Below are 11,662 nucleotides of genomic sequence, written 5' to 3'. Positions count from 1 at the left end.
CGGTCGTTCATTGGAACCGTTTTCGTCAGTCCAGTTCAGTAGTAGGCTGAATTATATAGCTACTTAGATAGTAGGGAAAGTGATTCTTCTTTGTGTGTTTATTTACAAAGTCTGTAAGATTTCATCCATCAAATGGATTTCGATGAGATTATGCTACTTGAAAGTACCTACTAATTATCAAATATCAATATATTATAACATAATTATTTCTACTTCCCAATTCCACGCATCAATAGAATTTTTCTAAATTTTTCCACTTGAATTCTCTTAGTTTTTTGTTGTTAGAAACAAAATAGATTAAACTCATAATTTCCCTAGCACATTAGAACATTAGAACAATAGAACAATAGAACCCTAACATATTAAATAACTGTTTAAATTCACATATATTTATTCATTTATTCATATCATCATACAAAAATCATCATAAAACATTTATTTATTAACGAAATATCAACAAAAGTAGAAGTATTTTATCTTAAAAACTTGAAATTATATTGTTTGTTGACTTTGGAGGGTTATTTGAGGATGAACGCTATGACACTATCATAGAGTATGATGATGTGTTGAATTTTCATCCGTTATTGAAAAGAACAATGCTTGTGAAACATCTTTATGACACAGAACAACTTCAAAAAACAAAATCAAACAAGACTGTGGAACAATTTTAGGTGAAGAACGCTAGTTTTTGTCTCAGCTAGACTAGTTAGTTCGGCCGGATAGAGCCGGAAAATCCCATTCAATTCGGTTCGAAATCGATCGGCCTGAGACGGCCGTGCACAGCCGTATAGTATGAACCTGTTGCAATGGACGAGCATCTATTCATTTCTTTGCTGGAGGATCGTTCGGACGAGTTCGGTAGAAAAAACGGTTCCAGTGGACGGCCCACCTAAGCACCTTGTGTGGGGCTCTTTATCTCAAATCCTGAGTTGAGAGCCAAGCCATGTTCGACACTGTGCCCGACATAGCCACACTCTCAATACTGGATGCATACACACCAAAGTGCCTAGTGTTCTCCAAAAGCAAGACATCCTCACAGAGATAAATTTCTTTAGTCTACTCATGGTCATGAGACATGGACATGTTATACGCCATCTGCAGTACAGAGAGTCAGCATCCTCTCACCTTAGTGAGTTCACCTTTTGGAGAAAAGGTGTCTCTCCTTCCCATAAGGCTTCAAAAACCTTCCATCCAACATATTGACCCACCCCAACGCTCCCCGACCCAGTTACGCCTACCATATACTGTATATTCGTATATAACTATTTCAGATTGTGATCCTCAAAATTCCATTTTGTATCTTGTGTGTATTATTCCCAAAGTTTCTCCTAACATAGTAATATGAAGTATAAAATGGAAGGAACCATGAATTCGAGATGTATATTTATCATAGTTCTCCTTATTGAAGCAAATTCAAATTCGTATGGCTTTTTATTGTTGGGGAGCCCCTTGCGGGAAGATACCACCTCGCCTCGACTATATAATATAGAAATATAAATAATTTGAGCCGTCAATCAACCTTACTACTGTCATACGTCAGCCGGGACCGACAAAGTGACCATTTGAAAACAGGAGATCCTCATTATATTATTTAATATTGTATATTATAGAGTAGACAATCTGAGGTTCTCTAAAAAGTTATTATCTTATCTATTTATCGAAAGGAAACCTATAATTTGATATCATAGCCAATTCGTCTTGTTCAAAATTAAGTTTCGTTTATGGCCTACACAAGACGCCAATATTTTCTGGGAGAGGGATGTACCTAAAAGACTCTCTTATATATAATTATGTGCTCTGAGTCTCAACATTTTAGTTAACAAAAATGTGATAATGATATACATTATTCCTGAAAATGCTGTAGACTGTAGAGATTTCTCTTTCAGATGTAATGAGAGCTTTTCAACAATCTACCCTTCAAATTAAATCGTATGGTTTTTAAGCAGTAAGAAAACAATTGACTACCGTACGTATTGATTAAAAAAATAATCCAGGTGGAATAAATGAATCACAAAGGTCATGGATGAAGGTTCTTGAATCAGAGGAAGTAAGGAAGAGAACTATTATAATAGATGCATTTCTGAAACCAGTTTCAAGGCTAGTTTATAGCACCATTCACATTATTTGAGCAAACTACTAGAAAGCTGTTGAGATATGCCATCGAGAGTGAAATAAACTTGTCCCAAGTATAAGTTAGCATAACTTGCCTGGTTATGAGTTGGCATAACTTGTTCTACATTGTCTACCAACTCAGAAATATTCAACTGTGGGTTCATTATATAATGGTCAACAACATGTAGTAATAGTCTGACAAATCATGTTGAGTCACGACTATTCAAAATGTGATCAACGACCAGGAATCATCATTAGGAAAAATAATTTGATCAGCTTTTCCAAATAAGATGTTATGTACGTTGAAAAAGTTTGTGCTCTATTGTCCCAGTACAATATATTAATAGGAAATTAGCATCGAAACAAATAATCTTCACGGCTCGTAGGTTGAAAAATAATCATGTGATAAAATTATTCTTTTATTTACATGGGTCTTCTATGTATGGCCAATCAGAGGTTGAAAAGAAAATTATATCGTACTTCCCTTGACTATAGCATTGGAATGTTGGAGTTGTCACTATACACGTAGACTAAATTTGAGTGTGTTGGCATTTAGGACTTTTGGATATCATAGATATAGATAGATAGATATAGTGCCGGTTGCTCAACAGTCGTTTGAATTTTAACCATGATTAATTCCACGAGAACCAATCAGAGAAGCTGTCTCTTCAAAAACGCCTTCTCTGATTGGTTCTCGTGGAATTAATCACAGTTAAAATTTAACCGTCTGTTGTGCAACTGGGCCACAGATAGTTGGATCTCAAGCGCGACCTTCACTGAAAGTTACATATCGACCTAAACGTTCTGTTCGTACTGTTATATCGATGTGGAATGATACATTGACATAATTGAACTTTGAAGAAATAGGACGTATTTTATATCACAGGAATAGATGTTATTTGAAATATTGTAATGCTATATAATAAATCATTCATCATTGTTATGATAAGGCCTATTTGAAAAAATTGAGATTGAAAATATATTCAATTCTGGATCCTCGAGTTCAAAGTACCTCCGCTCATTATAAAATATTGCAACTCGATTACTCCAATAGAGCAAACTCAGACAAGGCTTTCTCATGCAAGAAAGGTATTTACTGATGTAATGAAAGAGTGGCCATTATTCAAGTTCAATAAACTCGCCAAGAAAAACGGAGAAAATGTCAAATAGAATAATCTGATTTCTTCTAAAAATGTTGTTGTATGAATCCAGTTGAGATTCAGGATTTAAATTGAACTGTCTCAATGCTTTGAACACCAATTAAAAGTTCCACGAGAAATTCAACTAGTTATGCTTGAAGAAATGAGTGAGAGTTCTCAAAATAATAACAGTGGACCATAAGAAAACGGCTTTAGAATATTAAAATGCTCTCAAATATGGAGAAATAAGTAATTCTTGACAACACTTGTGGTGAAATAATTAGCATATATTATTATAGTTATTCAAACAAGTAATAGATGAATCTATTTAATTCATCCCATAGGAATATTTGAAGAGTGTCAACCTCAAGCTTTGAATTATTTCATGTAAGTATTAATTGTCCTCAATAAAGAACATCTCTAGGGACCGATAAAAAAATTTACTTTTTCGAGGTCTGTACTAAATCGGGGTGTACTACCTATACCAAGGTTCCACTAAGTATAATATAAATTACTTCCACTATAATTATATGGATGATTCATTGGACTGTAGAAAAGATGATGGGACTGATGTACTTCAACGGGGAAAGTATTATAAGGGGGTGTACTATGAAGAGATTCCACTATATTGGACGTCTATAACTCATGCTATCTATATTTTAATCCTCCTAAGACCGCTCTGATCGCTGCCCGCAGATTGTTCTATGGTTTCCAGGCCCTAAGGAGACAAGTTCCATTACATTGAACACCAATATCGAAACATTGAATTGCTAATATAGTTCAAATAAATGGTTATTGGTATGGAAATGTTAGTGTAGATTGAAAAGTAAACCTGCATCTAGTTGATTGAAATGGAAGAATCGATGGCAAGGATGGAAAAATAACTATTGTGAATTCCACTTAAAACAGTCAGTAGGTATCAATGCTGAAGCGATTTGAAGTGAATCTCACTAAACTGCAGACTGCAACTGATATCACCTGCAGAGGTAGTAGGTGTTCCGCATGTTGCATAACTGAAGAATCGATTAAACAAGATCGATTATTTGCAGGAGAATCGATTACTCGCCTAAGGGCACTAATCTGTCAGTCTTATGTGACTTGACTCCTCAACTGGAACCATCGTACTACTAACGTCATTTTCTGTAACTGTAGCTCTTCTGAGCTGACTGACACTACTTGTTGGATTCTATGGAGAATTATTTTCTGGAAGTTTTTTAAATGAATACTATTCAAATCTTGAGGAGAAAGAAGGATAGTGTCCAATATCAAGCAATTGAACGCCTTCAATTCAAATTATTCATTTGAATCCATTATTATTGATGAGTTTAGGGGAAATTTGATGGCTTAGAACTCCTGTTTCAGTAGCCGAAACTAAAACGTTCCAAGTTTTCAAAAAAGTGAAGCTCATGGTACTACGTTTAGTACTAGATCATTATATAAAAAGTAGGGTAACAATAATTAATTTCAGTTATTTATTTCATTGGAATTTATTACATTTTGCAGTATATTGATTAGTGAATGAGAGAATGAAACTTTATTAACTGAAATGTAAGCGTATTTATCAAGATATCAAACAAATAAATATTACTCTCATGACATGAATATAAAATCCTATCGAATACATTTCAAAGGTGTGGGCTATCATTCAATTCCCCAATCATTAATTTTCTCAAAAAGAACTGTAATTCGTTTTTCATAAATTACACTCATAAGCTACAGCAGTGAACCAAAATATGAACCTGGATCTGGTGACAGACAAATCATCATTAGGAGGCTGAACACAATAAATTATTAGTGGAAATAAGTTTGTTGAAAACTATAAAATAGTTGGTATATCACACGTCTAACACTCAATGAATCAATAGTATAATACATCTATTATAATCAATTTCACCATTTAAAAATACCGTAGAGCATATTATTCACTTGAGTGTATGATATTTTTAAGAAAACCTTATATATTATTTGCAAGAAAAACGTAGATACCGTTTACGATGGAAATAACCAACCTTGAAATTACATTAGCTATGATCATAACGAATTGTACGGTTCACTAAATGTTGAGTTACGATGTTGGCAAGTAACCGTTCCTTGAGCTTCACATCAGATTCCATCCTCTCTTCAAACTTGTTCTCACTGCCAGATCTGAACTTCTTCACTCATTTCCATCTTTAAAGTCTTTGGGGCATAATTTATTTCAAAATAGAGGCATTATTTTCGCGAATTGCTTTTGCATCTGAGTGAATCATTATCTCATTTATCGACCGTACAGCTTTTTGATCTGTTTAATACTTTTATCAGTATTCAATATTTATAGCTCATCATGAAATAACTATAATCCTTGATCGATCCAACCAGTCCTGACGCCTGGCATTTTTCCTCTACACATGATGCCAGTGATTTCTGCAACACACGTCTAGTATGCAATTTGATGATCATAAGAAACGGTATCACGTAATTAATCATGTACTCACGCGGCAATTGGGCTCTCGTCGAACTTGATTTCTACGAAATTAGGAGCAAAAGTGGCTAGGAAAAGTACAAACCTGTTGTTGACTCTGCCTGCTTGATCTTCCACTTTCTTTGGTCGCGTCCAAACACGCGCGCCAACAGAGAAAGAAAGTGAAGGTTCACTTCATTCGACACAACATCGCTTCTTTCAATAGACATTCACTAATGCTCCCAGTCCATCAACAACTGCAACTCATCTCTGCAAACAATGCTTGTGTTCTGGTTTGGAGATAATATTCTGTTATTCTACTTCTAGAACTACTGTGAGAGATAGTTTTGCACAGGGTACTTTGTTGAATATTTAAAGATCAGGAGCGATTATGATGGAGTAGGAAATAGGGTTAAAAAGGGTTGTATGTGATATTTTATCACAGTACTGTATTACTAAAATCATTACTTATTTGGATATTTTTGGAATAAGATAACAAAGAAAGTTATAATACTTTCAAGTGTAGAACTATTCGATTATCGAGTGACTCTGATTAGAATCAAATACGATTTTTGAATAATAATTATTGGGTTTGGTTAGAGGAGATTGTACTTTTTCGTGAATATAACGAGGAATTCGAAGAGAATGTCAGGCCATCTCACAATCACGAATAATCTGAACAATAAAAATTGAAAAAGTCTCTCATGAATGGAGATCATTGAAATCTCGCAATCATAGGAGTGATAGGAATGTGAACTCTATCAGAATAAATAGAGGAAAGGGCTGAAAAATATGAAACAAATTATTTTCAATCTATATAGTGATATTGTTACAATGATTATTATTATAATATCATTAGGTAGGCCTATAATTCTTGGAGTTAGTTCTATTATAGAAGGAATCATAATACAAACCAGTGCAATTAATGGGATAAACTAACTACATGAATTTTATCTTGTATTTGAAATAAAGTAATGCATTTTTTTAAAAACTTACAAATCTTTCAAAATTCTATAACATGGGAGAGATGATTGAACTTGATGGGTTGGAAGGATACGGCTAAAGGAAGAGTGAGCTCTTGAAAATTTCGCCAAAGAGCAGAAAACCCGTTCAAAAACGCATTTCCATTTAGAATACATGGAAATTCAAATAATGAGATTCAAAGAAATATGCTGATCGATGAAATAAAAAGATTCACCCATACTGTATCCTTTCTGCATGACCCTTTCACCATCTACCCAGTATTCAGAGATAAGAAACACCTCTATAAATCCAATGTATTTGATACTTTGAACTGCAATTTTCTTTCCACTTTTGACATTTAAATATCACAACAATAAATGGGAAAAACAAATTATACGGAGTGAAAGAGACTGCTGTTCGTAATTTCATGTGCATTCATTCTTCAGAGTAAAGAAATGTAACAATAAATATATCAACTACAGATTACGCAATAATCAGATATCCATGCACTAGTGAACTCTAGCGTAGGGATAAGAAACGTTCCCCGCGTAAATCAGCTAACGCCATCTGGTGTAATATACATTGTGGCCACGAAATAAGGGGCATTACAATAGCAAAAAGGTCTCGAACAACAATTACCGCGCAATTTGTAGTAGGCTACGTTGGTATAATTATTAAGTCGTCAGTATCGAGGAGAAAGGAAGCATCCTTTTACAAATAGTAGAGAAAAAGACCAGAAGAAGAATGCGGAACATATTCGCGTATTCACTTCCGACTTCTGTGGAATATTTTACAACTCCATTTTAAAAAGGACATTGACTGAATTGCAATCAAGTTTTATTGGAGATGCAACACTAAGAAATGCAATTCTATTAAAATTATTCTATTTAAAAATATTCGCGTATTCACTTCCGACTTCTGTGGAATATTTTTCCAACTTCATTTTAAAAAGGACATAGACTGAATTGCAATCAAGTTTCATTGGAGATGCAACACTATGAAATACAATTCTATTAAAATTAAAGCTTTAAGCCCACTCATTTTCAAAACATATATTACATATATAATTTGAACATGATTTTACATGAGTTGAGCTCAATGTATTACAAGATGGCTATTATCCAAATAATGAAGGTCTGTATGTAAAACTGACGCAAAATGATAATATGCATCATAGCTTTATCCTGAACGACCTGCTAAAAATATGACTCGAGTAACTTGAAGTAGCCTAACATTTAGTTACATCATTGAATACAATTATCAATGTATTTTACGAAAAAACAGAATGCTGCCTCTCTTCCAAATTTTCATTCGATTTGTGTACACTTTTAAAGTGAAGATAAATGATGAATTATTACTGCTCAAAGGTGAGATTGGAGTGAGTTACTCATAAATATTAGGGAATAAGCGTAATAGCCACTCGGATATTTAGTTAAATATGAACACAATGTATGAGATAAGTAAAGTGTTCTCAGAACTCCCTCAGAGAGTATAGAATATAGAATAATACCTATTAAATTTCTACTACATTCTGTATACTCTGTACTCCCGTTGGAAAGTAGCTTACTTCTGTTTCGGCTCAACCAAGTTACAGATATAAGCTACGAACTCTCGGTGGTTGGAGATCCACTTAACCCTATACTCTAATCTATCTAACGGATCTCTATGATCTTTTATATCCACAGCTAGTTTGGGTGTTCAAATAAAGATTAATAATAATTATAATTTCTCTGAAAGCCGATGATTTGCATTCAGAGGAGTTTATTTACAAATACATAAACATACTTATAATACACATATAAAATAGGTTGCTTATAATAAATTTAGTCCTAATTATGATACTCTGCTGTGATAATTTGTGTTGGGGTGATCATAATATTCTTTTCCTACAGTTACTTTGAAAAGTGACCATTCCTGCACTGATTACAGAACGCAAAGAATCACTTTCCTGCTCTAGTGCGCAAAGTATTACTTTGCGTACTCTTAAGACTTTGCGGAATATCTTGCAGCCATCCCAATCAGCTGTTGACATTGTTGGCGTGTATTTTGAATGCGAATTTGTTCTATCTATATTTTTTATGATTTTCAAATAAATAAAAATTAGAACTCATTAAATTATACATTTTGAATATTTTTAATTATTCATTACAGTATTTCAAATAATATTTTTTTCATTCATAAATTGATTGTTTGAAAAGTTATTTAGAAATTAAGATTTACTCAAATTATTTAAATTTTCAAATTAATTGGATTAACTTAATTTTTAATTTGAATAAATTATCGATTATTAATTTTCAATTGGATTATCAAGTTTAAAATAAATTAAAGTTGTTATTAATAGCAAAATTATACAAATTAGACAAACATTTGATGGATTTCAGCCACTTTTCATATTGAATGGTAACTATAGGAAAAATTTAATGTGAAATACGTGCGCAAAGTTCCTCTGCTGCACTCAAGAAACCATTCCACTCAAGTAAACGTTTCTTTCGGTGCAGCAAACTGTCTAACTATTTTATGAAGGGTAATGAACTTGAACTAGGTGAACTTCTAACAGTATGAGCATAGTGATACTACTTAGGAACAGTGTGTCCATTGCTGGCCCACTGTCCCAGAATGGTGATTCTTCTCCGCAATCCAGAACCCAGAACGGAAACTTACACTTTTCCTCATCAAACACATTGGACACAGATATGCCCCCTACTGACTGCTCTCGTGTTCTATAGGAAAACTTGTTTGTAACCTCGCATCTTCTCAAAATTCTTTCAATTAAATCGCTCTCATTTGTCTAGTCGGCTGTCAGAAGAGGTGAATATTTCAATTTTAGAACAACCCGACTATCAAGGAAACTCCATTCACTAATAGTGTGGTAGTAAAGATGATGTTTCGTTAAAAATAACAAATTGAGAAGATGTTATCACACGATTTATGATTATAAATGAATGAATCTTCCATCTATCTACACAAAAGTCAACATATTATAAGAAGCGACACAAGTTTCTATGAGCTGTAAACCAAACTCCTAGACTTGTCGCTTCTCACAAACACTACACTACTAGACTATTAATCCAAGTCCATATTATTAATGTGTCATGATAAATTATTTCTTAATAAATGACTGTCTTCATTTTGTATGTTTATATCTATAAAATTCCACTTTGTCATAATTTCTTGACAAAATATTCTGGCATGCTATTTCTTTATGTATTCGATATGCTATAATAATTTGCACTAATAAATCTTCTACTATAATAAACGATATTTTTCTTTGATAAATTATCATTCACTCTCTATTTGTGGAACATGAATTGAACATAATATGATATAAAAACTCCCTACACAGAGAAAAATGATCTGAAATAGAATACGTAAGACCATTGATATCAGAGTTCACGGCTTATGAGAGAGAAGTCATTCTTGACTTCAGCACTATAAGAAATAATTATTATACACAAATTAACTAGTTGGAATAATAATAGTCATTTATATCTTTGATGTGCTCATAGGAATGCATGTATACAAAATTATTGTTGCGAGATATTTAGAGGAAGTTGACGAATGCGGAAAAATGATTGCTATGTTTTCTACCTTTGTTTCCTGCCGAGGTACATTTTGTTACACTTATCAACGGTGGTGGAAGTCAAAAACCGCAATTGATTCAGGATTTTTTCCCAGCTCAACCAGATTATTCAATATGACATGGAATTTAAATTCATAACTTCAAAATTTTTTAAGATAATCTAATTTTATTGAAATTCAAGAAAGATAACAGCATATTACTACAGTTGGAGCTTATGGACTATAGCTCGTATCAAATTAAGATCACCAGCAAGCCATCAACTAGATTTTAATCAATGAACACCAAATTATAGTCGTTTTTAGTTATTTGTAATTGGTTATTCCCCTGTGGATTGTGGAATGACCGAGTAATATGAAGGGATATTCAACAGGAATTCATTATTGATTATCATTAATTTGCATTATAGAGAAGAAAATTGAAAATTTCTTTCCTTCTTTCCTTGATCGCAAGCACCGCCACTCAGATTTTCAGCCAGATCCAAAAATAGTATTTACAATTCGATGATGAATAAGTTTCACACTGACCAAGTACAGAAACGCCATCTTCACGTCCAATCTTAGAAAAATTACTTTATTGATACTGATTACTGATAGGTACTGATTAAGATTCGGCCACATATATCATTCCCAGTGAATCTCATTAGAAACAGGTAGTAGATCAGTTCAAAAGTTGATGATTGTAGAAAGGAATCGAGAAAAGAATATTGCTGATTGAATTTTGATTTTCTAAATGACAACTGCTATTTTCCTGTTGATCCAAATCTAGATTTTACCGGCAGTAACTTTGCTTTCCTCATGAATGTTATTTGCATAACAACCAATTGCCAATCAAATTTTATCTTCTCCTCCAAATATTCCTCTAGGTATAAATGAAAATAAATAAGCCAGAATAAATTTCCATTATTAAGAGTGTCAAACATTAACAAAATACAAACTCGTATTTATGGTTTATGGTTTTAGAAATCTGTGGAGAATCAGGATGTTTTCGAAAAGAATTTTTGGAACCAATTCTGAACCTAGGAAGAAGAAAAGCTTCTTCAGTTCTTGAGAATAAGAAGGGAAGAAGAGAAGCTTTGTACTTGGTTTGATTCTATGGTTCTGACTTGATAGAAATATTGAATTTACCTTTTTCTTGAGAATTACTTTAATTACTAGAATACCGGTACTCGAGTCTCATCCGATAAAGAGGCGGATGAAACAAGATGTAAGAGATGATAGGTAAAGGGATAACGACGCTCTATTAATCAATAAAATTCGATCTTCTTATGAACTTTTTAAAGTGAACCCTCTGATCAGAAGACAGACATCCCTCCCCAGATGTCCGAATACTGTAAAGCCACAGACGTCCGTCTGTCTCCATAATTATGTCTGCTCACGTCTGTATGCAGATGTTTCATTTTTTCTCCGTCGTCTGTTGCTGTGTGCGTTC

This window comes from Nilaparvata lugens, chromosome 11 (genome assembly GCF_014356525.2).
Source record: "Nilaparvata lugens isolate BPH chromosome 11, ASM1435652v1, whole genome shotgun sequence".
NCBI classification, from domain to species: domain Eukaryota; kingdom Metazoa; phylum Arthropoda; class Insecta; order Hemiptera; family Delphacidae; genus Nilaparvata; species Nilaparvata lugens.
Note: the sequence above shows the minus strand (reverse complement) of the source record.